We start from the raw sequence: 12,110 nt of genomic DNA on the forward strand, positions 1-12,110 counted from the left end.
TCTTGAGCTTGATCTCCATCATACTCCCCGAGTTGGAGAGAATTCGACCACGAATTCTGGAGACCTACAGAAAAAGGAGTTAGATCGCTGACATTAAAAGTATGACTACCTAAGAATGTATCAGGCATATCTAACTCATAAGCATTGTCATTAATCCTCTTGAGGACTTGGAAAGGTCCATCCCCTCGAGGCATTAGTTTGGACTTCCTTTGAGTAGGAAAACGATCCTTCCTCAAGTGAAGCCAAACCCAATCGCCCTCATCAAACAACAATGCTTTTCTCCTTTTATTGGCAAGTTCAGCATACTTGCCAACCTTCTTCTCAATTCTCTTCTTGATGTCTTTATGCAAAGTTTTCACAAAAGAAGCCTTTTCATCCCCATCTTTGCACAAGACATCTTCAAGAAGGGGAATAGGAAGAAGATCAAGAGGTGTTAGGGGATTAAACCCATAGACCACCTCAAAAGGAGAATGGGAGGTGGTAGAATTTACTACTCGGTTATATGCAAACTCAACATGGGGTAGTAAATTCTCCCACACTCTAGGATTCCCCGAAATAAAGCATCTCAATAGTTGTCCCAAAGTTCTATTCACCACCTCGGTTTGACCATCAGTTTGTGGGTGGCAAGTGGTAGAAAATAAAAGCTTAGTTCCAAGCTTGCCCCACAAGGTCTTCCAAAAGTGACTCAAGAACTTAGGATCTCTATCGGACACTATAGACCTAGGAATCCCATGCAAGCGAACCACTTCTTGGAAGAAGAGGTTTGCAATGTGGCATGCATCATCCACTTTGTGGCAAGGAATAAAGTGAGCCATCTTTGAAAAACGATCCACTACCACAAAAATGGAGTCCTTTCCCTTTGATGTCTTGGGTAAGCCTAAGATGAAATCCATAGATATATCTACCCAAGGCATTGAAGGGATAGGAAGAGGAGTATAAAGACCATGGGGATGCATTTTAGACTTAGCTTTGCGGCAAGCTATGCATTTATCACACAAACTATGAACATGTTTATGCATATGAGGCCAAAAGAAATGTTCATGCAACACATCCAAAGTTTTAGCAACCCCAAAATGTCCCATTAAACCCCCCTCATGAGCTTCTCTAACAAGAGATAATCTAATAGAGCATTGGGGAACACAAAGACGTTTTCCTTTAAAAAGAAAGCCATCTTGAATAAAAAAGTCTTTGTGTCCTCCTTTAAGACACTCTTGATAGATGGGAGAAAAATCAAGGTCATCATGATAAAGTTCCTTAATGTGATCAAAACCAAGATATTGAGAGGTTAAAAGATTTAGCAAGGTGTATCTTCTAGAAAGAGCATCCGCCACAATATTTATTTTGCCTTGCTTGTGTTTGATCACATAAGGAAATTGCTCAATGAATTCCACCCACTTAGCATGTCTCTTGTTAAGTTTGTTTTGGCTTTTCAAATATTTAAGAGATTCATGATCACTATGTATCACAAACTCTTTGGGAAAAAGATAGTGTTGCCAAGTAAACAAAGCCCTAACAAGTGCATACAATTCCTTATCATAGGTGGAATAGTTGAGATGACTTCCTTTCAATTTCTCACTAAAATAGGCTATGGGGTGGCCCTCTTGAAGGAGAACAACCCCAATACCTATACTTGAAGCATCACACTCAATCTCAAATGTCTTAGTGAAATTAGGAAGGGCCAAGATGGGAGCATTAGTCAATTTTTCTTTCAAAGTATCAAAAGCATTTTGTTGTGCTTCTCCCCAATGAAAGACCACATCCTTTTTCACTATGTCATTGAGTGGTGCGGCAATGGTACCAAAGTTTGGGACAAATCTTCCATAGAAAGAAGCTAGTCCATGAAAACTTCGGACCTCATTCAAAGATTTCGGTGTATGCCAATTTTGAATGGCCACCACCTTTGTTTTGTCCACATGGACCCCTTTACAACTCACAACAAACCCTAGGAATTCTATATGATCAAGAGCAAACATACATTTAGCAAGGTTAGCATACAAATGTTCCTTCCTAAGGGTTTCTAAAACTTGCCTAACATGCAACCTATGGTCATTCAAAGATAAGCTATAAATGAGAATGTCATCAAAGTAAACCACAACAAACTTACCAATGAAAGGTCTAAGAACATGATGCATGAGGCGCATGAAGGTACTTGGTGCATTAGTTAAACCAAAAGGCATAACTAACCACTCGTATAAACCAAAGTTGGTCTTAAAAGTCGTCTTCCATTCATCACCCGGTTTGATACGGATTTGATTGTAGCCGCTTTTAAGATCAATCTTTGAAAAGATTTTTGAACCATGTAATTCATCCAACAAATCATCTAGTCTAGGTATGGGATGCCTATACTTAATGGTTATGTTATTGATGGCCCTACAATCCGAACACATTCGCCATGTGCCATCCTTTTTTGGCACTAAGATGATAGGCATAGCACAAGGACTCATGCTATCTTGCACCCACCCTTTCTCAATCAAAGCCTCAACTTGTTGGCGAATTTCCTTGGTTTCACTTGGATTGGTCCTATATGCTGGACGATTTGGTAAAGAAGAGCCCGGTATCAAATCAATTTGGTGCTCAATCCCTCTCAAAGGTGGAAGTCCATTTGGAGGATCTTGAAACACATCTTTGAACTCTTCTACCAAATTTTCCAAGCAATGAGGACTATCAACAAGTGATTCTACTCTAAGAGTTCTAGGGATGGCTAAAAAAAGAGGATGATGAGCCACTATTTCCCTTTCAATGTCACGCCTAGACACAAGGAGTGTAGGCTTAGAACTCTTATCTTTTTTATCTTTTTTATCTTTTTCACTCTCCCTCTTTTTCTTCATGATAACTTGGTCCTCATGGACTTCTCTTGGAGAAAGAGATTTTAAAGTAACCTTGTGACCATGGAATTCAAAAGATAATTTGTTGGTAAAGCCATCATGTAAAACTTTTCTATCAAATTGTCAAGGCCTTCCCAAAAGAACATGAGTGGCTTCCATGGGCACAACATCACATAAGACCTCATCTTTGTATTTTCCAATGGAGAAATGGATGAGGACTTGTTTATTAACAATTATTTCTCCTACTTCACTAAGCCATTGTAACTTGTAGGGCTTTGTATGAGAGATAGTAGGCAATCCAAGCTTATCTACTACTCTTGTACTAGCCACATTTGCACAACTACCCCCATCCACTATCAAGGAACAAATGTTGTTTTGAATAAGACATCTTGTATGGAAAATATTTTCCCTTTGACTTTCATCAAAAGGTTGTGAAACTTGTCCAAGAAGTCTTCTCACAACTAACAAGTCCCCTTCAAGTGGACATTCGCTCTCTTCCTCACTAGATGCATGAGAATGCAATGAATGCTTTGGAGAATCCGAATCATGCTCACTAACTACAATGCCCTCATGCATGTACATACTTCGTTTGGAAGGACAATTTGCAGCAATATGACCATAACCCATACATTTAAAGCATTTAGTGTTAGATGTTCTAGTGGGAGACTTAGGTCTAGAAGTTGATGGCTTAGATTCCTTGGGTTTGAAAGAAGAATCTTTGGAAGGATGTTTAGAAAAAGAAGTTTTGTTTCTCCAAGACTTGGAGTAGTATCCATCATTGGAAGCATTTTTAAAAGAGTTTTTCTTAGCAAGTTGGGCTTCCACCTTCATTGCAAGATGAACTAAAGAGCCCAATGATGAATACTCTTGTAACTCAACAATGTCTTGAATATCCTTCCTAAGACCACTCACAAACCTAGCAACCATGGCTTCTTCACTTTCTTCTAATTCAATTTTAAGCACAAGCGTCTCAAGCTCCTTATAATATTCATCCACATTTAGCGTGCCTTGTTGAAACCGTTGGAGTCTCAACATGAGGTCTTTCCTAAAATGTGGGGGCACAAACCTAGCGCGCATATGATCCTTTAAAGAGTTCCAAGAGTCCACGGGAGGACCCTTGTGATAGATAATGTCCTTTACAATTCCATGCCACCATTTCATGGCATAATCACTAAACTCTAGGGTGGCTAGCTTGAGCTTATGCTCATCTTGGATCTCATGGATCTCAAAAATTTGTTCACACTTAGCCTCCCAATCTAAATACACATTTGGATCACTAGAACCATTAAAACAAGGTAGTTTGACCGAAGGAAGCTTGGACTTTGCATCATGGTAGAAGCCATTGCCGTAGTGAATTCTTTCCCCTTGGTGATGATGTCTTTGTCCATGGACTTGGGGTGGAGGTCTCCTTCTCCTATGCTCATCTTCACGGCCAACATCATTTGAAGAAGCTCTAGAAGATGGTCTATGAGAATGATGTCCATCATGGATAGAAGGAGATGGTCTAGCTTGTTGTACCTCCATCTTTAGCATTTTCTCCTCCAACCGTCTAATTGTTCTTTGAGCTTCATGTAATTCACCAAGAATTGAAGCTTTGGAAGGAGAATTCTGCTTGTAGGATGCATCACTTGAAAATCCAGCCATTGGTAATTAAAAACAGCAAACACACAAAAACAGCAAACAAGTTAAAAATTAGCAAAAACAGTGAGCTTATGGCAATGAAACTGCCGAAGTGAACTAAGGCTGAAAAGATATCACTCTCAAAGAAATAATGTTCTTGTACCAATCTGATCTTGAGGCCTTGGAATCCTCAAATGAAATATGTCAAAGCAAGCACACCAATCTTAAGAGCAAACCACCACAAAACCAAAGAAACAATAAAGACAAACAAGAAAAGGTATAAGCAAGGAAAGGTAATTGCAAAAGGAATACTATATGTAAGACAAACTCAAAGAGTAAGAATGAAAGACAATCAAGAAAATAAAAAACTCAATGAGAAAATTAGGCACACAAAAGAATACCTAAGGAAAAGCACTAGAGTAGATGAAGAAAACAAAAAAAATTTAGCTACTGGAAATTTTTTTTTTATGCAAACTGTGTTTGATATTCACTGATTTAACTGGAACGTTGTAGAGCGAACTGGATTATGAAATTTATACCACAGAAACTTCAAGATGTTAACTCAATAATGGCACTGGAATCAATTAAAAACAGTAAGCCAATTGAGAGAAATAAATTTTTTAAAATCACTGCCAGATTACCGTATTTTTTTCGGCAGGAATGTACACTTTTTTTATTTTATTTATCATTTTTTGTGTACTTCATATTTTTGAATGATTCTTTTTTCTATTCTTTTCTAACACTTTGAATATCTCAAATCCAGAATTTCAGAATTTTACAGTACGTAAATCAGTTGCAATAAGGAAAAACAGTAAGCACTTTTTTCAGAAACAGAGGAATCCTAATAGGAATAAAAAACAGGATGATGAACTAGCAAAGACATAATAGAAAATGATGTATTGGAACTTGTATAGGTCTAGAATACAAGTATGAACTCAAATCTAAAAAGAAAATGCACAAAGGATCAACATCAAATCAGAAAATTATATGACACCAAAGCAAGAAACAATCAAAACAATAAAAGTACTACTAGAAGTAATGACATATATGGAATAACATGACTAAGACAAAACTTGACATGATTCAAAAATTAAAAGACACATCACAAATTGTAACAAGTGAAAGGAAGCTTAAGGTAAACTCTAGGAAGGATAATGCCATTCCAAAAGAGCAACCATACTCATAAGAATTATGAGTGCCATAAACCTTTCCACAAACACTTGGAGCAAAAGAAAAACAACAAGAATACTCAATTAAAATTCTAAAACAGAAACTTAAATTGCAAGAAATTAAAGAGCTCTTGAACTAAAAGTGCACACAACTCAACAATTAAACAAGAAGAACCTAAGACTCATGATACCACATGATGTGATTCCAATAGCCACATAGAACAAGATTCTTGACATTTTTAGGAATCACCTTGAGCTGGAAAATATAGAGGCACTTTTCTTAGAGTTGGATCATGGTTCTAAGACAAGAACTCACCAATAACTAGTACCAAATCCCAAACTCATTTGGATGAACCAAATATTGTCAAATTGAATCAACAAAGGATTTAAAATTGAAAAGACCGAACAGAAATAAACCAATATTCAATTGAACCGAACAGAATTAAGAAACAAAACAGAATATAGGTGCTGGAAAATGGAAGAACCGAAACTAAAACAACTCAAAACACAAGGCAACATGAACAATTGAAGAAGAAGAAAGGAAGGAGAAGAGAATGCTCATGAAGATGGAAGGAGGATGGATGATCTCGCCACTAGAAGTGTGGAATGCTCCTAGATGAGAGTGTTGCCGCCACTTGAGGACTCCATGGATCCATCAAGATAAGACTAGGGAAGAAGGCTCCAAAAGCTCTCCAAAGGTCACTCAAAATTTGAGTATAGTTTTCTTAGATTAATTCCAATCTGAATTTTACAAAGAGAGCACCTCTATATATAGCCTAAGGTGCTGAAAATGCAAGCTAAAACAATTCAAATTTCCCTCCCAAAGCTAGCTAAAACCGGCGCCTATTTCAAGCCATGAGGAAGGTGTGACTCCTTCCTTCACTTTGGCACCTCCTATTCTACTTCTACACCTATCTACTAACACACCCCCCTAAAGCCTAAAAGATGTTATAACAAAAGAGGTTTCTAAAGTTTCCCTCTAAGCACCTTCAACTAAAGAAACTACAAAAAGAGAAAATAAATGTCCTCTAGCTCCCAAAGCTTTGAACATGCTTCTTGTAATCCTTTGAGGTGGACTTTGACCTCCATGGGCGTCCTCCATTTGTGCCTCCACCTCTTCTTGAGCTTGATGAGTGGCCTCCATGTTCTCTTGAGCTTGATCTCCATCATCACTTGTGGGTGATTCTGGATTGGGTTCCAAGGGTTGATCACCCAACAGTAATAGAAATCCCGAAGTAGAGCCTTTGTGGCCAGGAGTAAACTTCTCATCACAATTGTAACATAGGCCTTGGGCATGACGTTCCTACATCTATTGTGGGGACAAATGCTTAACATGCAAGGGTGGGTTTGGGTGGGATATTGGTGGGGGACGAGTGGTGGTAATGTTGGGGGGATAGTAATATAAGGTGTAGGTGGACGTTGTCTAATTTTAGAATCTTTGCATTTTTCTTCTATGAGCTTGGCTAACCCAATGGCTTGTGAAATAGAGAAAGGGTTTAGGATAGCTAACTCTAGACAAATTTGTGGTTGTAAACCTGAGATGAAACAATTGAGTATAGTTTATGGAGTAAGTCACACAATGCAATTGTATATAATTTTTTTAAACGAGCCTGATATTCAGTTACTGTGGTGACTTGAGTGAGCTTGAATAGTTTCGCTTGGTGGTTAACATAGGTGGATGGTCCAAAACGCAGTTCCAAGGAACGGGTGAAGGAGGGTCAATCTGTGATTAAAAGGTTTTTTGCATCCACTTAAATCAGCTGAGAGCTTCGCCCTTCATATGGAAAGCTACCATAGACAATCTTTGCTCAGGTGGGATTTGATAAAAAGAAAAATATTGTTCTGCTTGAAAAAGCCAATCCAGGGGTTTAGGACCTTCAAAGTAGGCTAACTGAATCTTAGGGGCATGATTTTGATGTTGTTGAGCTTGGTTTCGGGTGTTTAGGAATAGCCCGTGCCTCACTAGTGAGGGGAGAGGATGTTGCAATACTTTGAGTGATGGTTGCGCCACCTAGTATCTAGAAAAGGTTCTTTAAATGCGGAATAGAGGATACCTGGTCAATGAGGAGGGTGTCAGTGGAATGAAGGGATTCATTACGAGCTTCCAAGGAAGCTTTACTGGTGTGAATTTCTTCCATCTGAACTTGGATGGCAGCAAGGCGTTCATGGATGGAATGGAGTATTTCCTCCAGATCTTTTGTTTGGGTTTGGAAGGCATGGTAGGTCAATGAAAGAACCAATTTGCTAGGATTTTGCTACAACTATACTAAGAGAAGAGAGAATACACTAATGTAATTAGGGAACACAATCTTTCATGCATTCATTTTTGTATCAATACTGTAAATAGGTGCCCTGTGGGCACTTGGGCCTTACAAACATATATTCTTATGATAATATAACCTCCTTTTTCTAACTTATTAGATTGCATATTGGTCCATCCATTTAGGTTGTCTAATTGATCTCTTAAGCCATCTTTGGTTGGTGAGCTGAGGTGTATCACTCGTAGTATATATATATATATATATATATATATATATATATATATATATATATATATATATATAATTTTTTTAAATAGGTCTAGAGTTACAATTATAATTTGTTTTTTATACAGTTGTTTGCTCATATGTGAGTAAATATTATCAAAACAATTTAAAAAAAGTGAGTTAATGTTAATTAAATATATAAAAAAAAATCAATTACATATGTATTTCATTAAATAAATTATCTCACCATATTACACTCAAACTTCATCATATACACATCTTAACTATTATATCATCATTTTGAATTAGTTGAGCTTAACACTTAGAATTTGATGGTACAATTATATAATTTTTTGTTGTTGTTATTTAGTCAACTAAACCAGGTGAAATAAAAAAAATTGTGTATACTATTTAATGATAGGATTAATCTTAAACGAGATAAATAATATTATATTTTTTCTCAAATTAAAAATTTATTCGATTAAGTTTTAAGTTTTTTTATAAATTTAGGTATTTATTTCAGTTTATGTTGAAAAAATTGAGTACTAAAACTTTTTATATTTTCCAGTTGAGTTGATGTTGTTTGATTTTTTGTTAAGAGAATGACATGATTGTTATCTTGTCTCGTCATCTTGTTTGTTTGTCTTCACGTGTTCAAAATATAAGATGTTGTAGTTAATATAAATGAAATTATTGTTAACAAGTTACTTCTATTACTTTCAATAAAAACTTGTTAGATATTGAGATTATCGTGTCTCTCGATGACTTTCACGTCATCGCTTAAGACGATCAAGGGATCATCATTATCACCATCATTGATGTAGGAGATACCGATAGTATCTTATTATACTTTTAATAAAAATAATAAAATCACTTATAGTTTTACATTAACTATAATATTATTTTGTACGAATCATGTAAAAACAAATAAACAAGATAACAAAACAAGATAAAATTCACATCAACTATTAAATGGAATAATTAGATCACAAAGACTCAATTGAAAAATACAAAATTTTTTGAATCAAGAAAAAAAAATACACTAAGAACTCAATGAAAATATCTAAATTTAAGAGTAATTTGAAGCTAAATTAAACTTAAAGATTTATATATATTTGCTTAAAGTTAAATTTGATTAATATACAAATAAAACCTACTAAAGATTTATACATATTTGCTTTAAAGTTAAATTTGATTGACACAAATAAAACCAACTCATTATTGATCAGTTGGTTTGGTTCAAGTTATGAAAAAAATTAAGAATTTTCAAATCAATCCAAATTAAAAAATAAAAATAATTTCTTGGATTTTTTTCTCTTCATCAATTCATTTCAAACAAACCCGTCACAATTCCTATGTAAAAGATTTTTTTTTAGTTAAGCTATTTATCACTACATATTATTAATCAATTAGTAATACAATTATATAACAATCTATAATTACATGATTAAATTAAATTGCTTAGCAGCAAAATCAACTTAAGTATCTAATCAACCTAAACAACAATATGTATTTATACATACATACAATCACGAGTAAAACATTTTTTTTTTCAATCCCTTTTCTAATCCAGCAAATTGTACTATGAATACGAATATGTCATTGAAGAGAGGAATGGAATTGGATGAGTGGTTGAAACTCGAATTTGGAATATAAGCGCGTTTATGACTTTTGATCCAAATGAACAAATAACCTTAATTGTGCCAAACAGTGAAAACATCGGTGACTAACGCGCCCACACCTTATTTTATTAATCGTTGCTTTGTTCTAAAGTTTGGTGCCTTCTTTGTCTGCTTCCTGAAATATCCAAGCTATTTTCTGATTTGCTGTTCTATTTCTCAATGGATTCTATCATTATCGTTGATTTTTTTTTCTCATAAAGTATAAAGATGGGAAAACTTTTACGGCGTATCTATTTTAAAGTATTTTCTTTTAAAAAAATGTCACCAGAATAATATATATTATTCATTATTACATTATATTAATAAATAAGATAAGATGACATGATAAAATTATTAGATCGTATAGGATGTTTTAAAATATTTTATATTAAAAATATGCGTAAATGAAAATTTTAAAAGTTTAAATTCTTGCTCACCCTTCAAATATGCAGACACTGTTAGTTCCGCGATTTATAGAGTACTGTTTTTTTAAATAAATAAATAAATTATAGAGTATTGTTTGATTTATGTATTATTTATCAGTATTATAAGTTTAAATCTTCATTTTTAATCATAAAAACATCTCATATTTTAACCTTTCACTTGTGACGCGTGATTTTACCACTGTTTAATTTTTATGTATTGTTTTATTGTTCATCAGTATTATAAGTTTAAATCTTTATTTTTAAATGATTTTCTTATTAAATGATTCTCAAAATATTATTTTTATAACACATACATAATAAGATATGAATAAGAAAAAATTATTATGATTTGATTTTTAATAAAATTTTAATTTTAATTGTAATAATAAATTGACTAATAAAATAATTTATTAAATATATATATATATATTAAAATAATATATGTAAATACATGAATATTATTATAATTGAAAAATACTATAAAATAATATCTATAATAATAATATATATAATACTATTTAATTTTTTGTTATTAAAAACTTAGGTCAAACACACTTTTAAATATAAAAGAATAATTAAGTTTTGTTGAATTTTGTCAAGTCTTATGAATTAAGAATTGATAAAAAAAAATCACCTCATACTTCAAAAAATATTTAAATTATCCTTTAATATTTTTTATTAAATGTTCTTACAAAAAGGACCAAGAACACTCGAACTAAAACAAGATGGCCTTTTACACAAATCTTCTGATTTCGGGCTATACTCTCGGGTTTCTATTGGGCTGGATTACTTCTTGGGCTGGATTATTTCTTGGGCTGGATTACTTCTTGGGCTGGACTCTCAACTGGGCTAGGCTCGCGGTTGTTCCTCTCGGCTGCTTCTCTCGGCTATTCGTCTCGGCTGTTCTTCTCGGTTGTTCCACTCGGCTACTCCTCTCGGTTGGTATTCATCACAGGTGGGGGGATGTACCAGCAAGTCGCTCCGATGCCAAAGTCAGAAACAATGTAATGGTTTTTCAGATAAAATCACTCTTACCTTTTTCTTGTGCTAACCTCCTATTTATAGAGTTTCGTTGATGGGCCTTCTACAGTACTTTTGGACTTTCTTATCACACCTTTTTATTACTTTTACACCCCCTTGTGCAAGTTCCTTATTTAAATTGGGCTTTATTATGATTTTTATTATCCTTTCAGGTTTCGGTCCAGACCTTTCGGTTCTAATTTATCACTTTGGTTATTGGACATGTAGTTCTCGGCCTATACCTCTCGGTTTTAGGCTACCAGTACACTGGCCCCCGAGACAAAAATAATTGATTTAGATTGAAATGATTTGTGTCTTAATATAATATAATAGTTTTGAGTGTTGATTTGATTTGGTATTTAATGCCTTGGTTTTCGTAATTTACTTTTCTGAAAATACATGATTTGACATGAGATGTCCATTTTAACCGTTAGATCATATATATTTTTGAATAATTTTGTGCTATCATTACGTTTCAAATTCTAGGGTTCGCGTGGGTTATAAATAGGTTCCTTTCTGAGTCTTTTTGTGATTGTGAAACTTATCGCTATTAACAGAAGCTCATTTTTCATCTTCAGTTGATTTTGGAAAGGTAATGTCTCTTTCAAGCTTTTCTGCTAGTGATGATTGTTCGAGCGCGGGTGGTGAATCAACTGGGCGAGTGGTTCGGGAAGAGGATCATCCAGACTTAAAGTCTTCATCTGCTACCCCTTCTTGCATGAATGATTCTAATGGAGATCCTACTGTTGATGTTCCTCAAGAAGTCGATTTTATGTTGCCTCGGAAAAACCTTCGTCCAGGTTATCAGTGGGTTAACCCTAGGGTTCGGGAATATTTTTCGAAGTATCGTTCTGCTACCGAACTTCGTAGTTTTCTTTCTCATTCTCAGATTTATTATTCTGAT

This window comes from Phaseolus vulgaris, chromosome 3 (assembly GCF_051622355.1).
Source record: "Phaseolus vulgaris cultivar YP4 chromosome 3, ASM5162235v1, whole genome shotgun sequence".
Classification (NCBI taxonomy): Eukaryota; Viridiplantae; Streptophyta; class Magnoliopsida; order Fabales; family Fabaceae; genus Phaseolus; species Phaseolus vulgaris.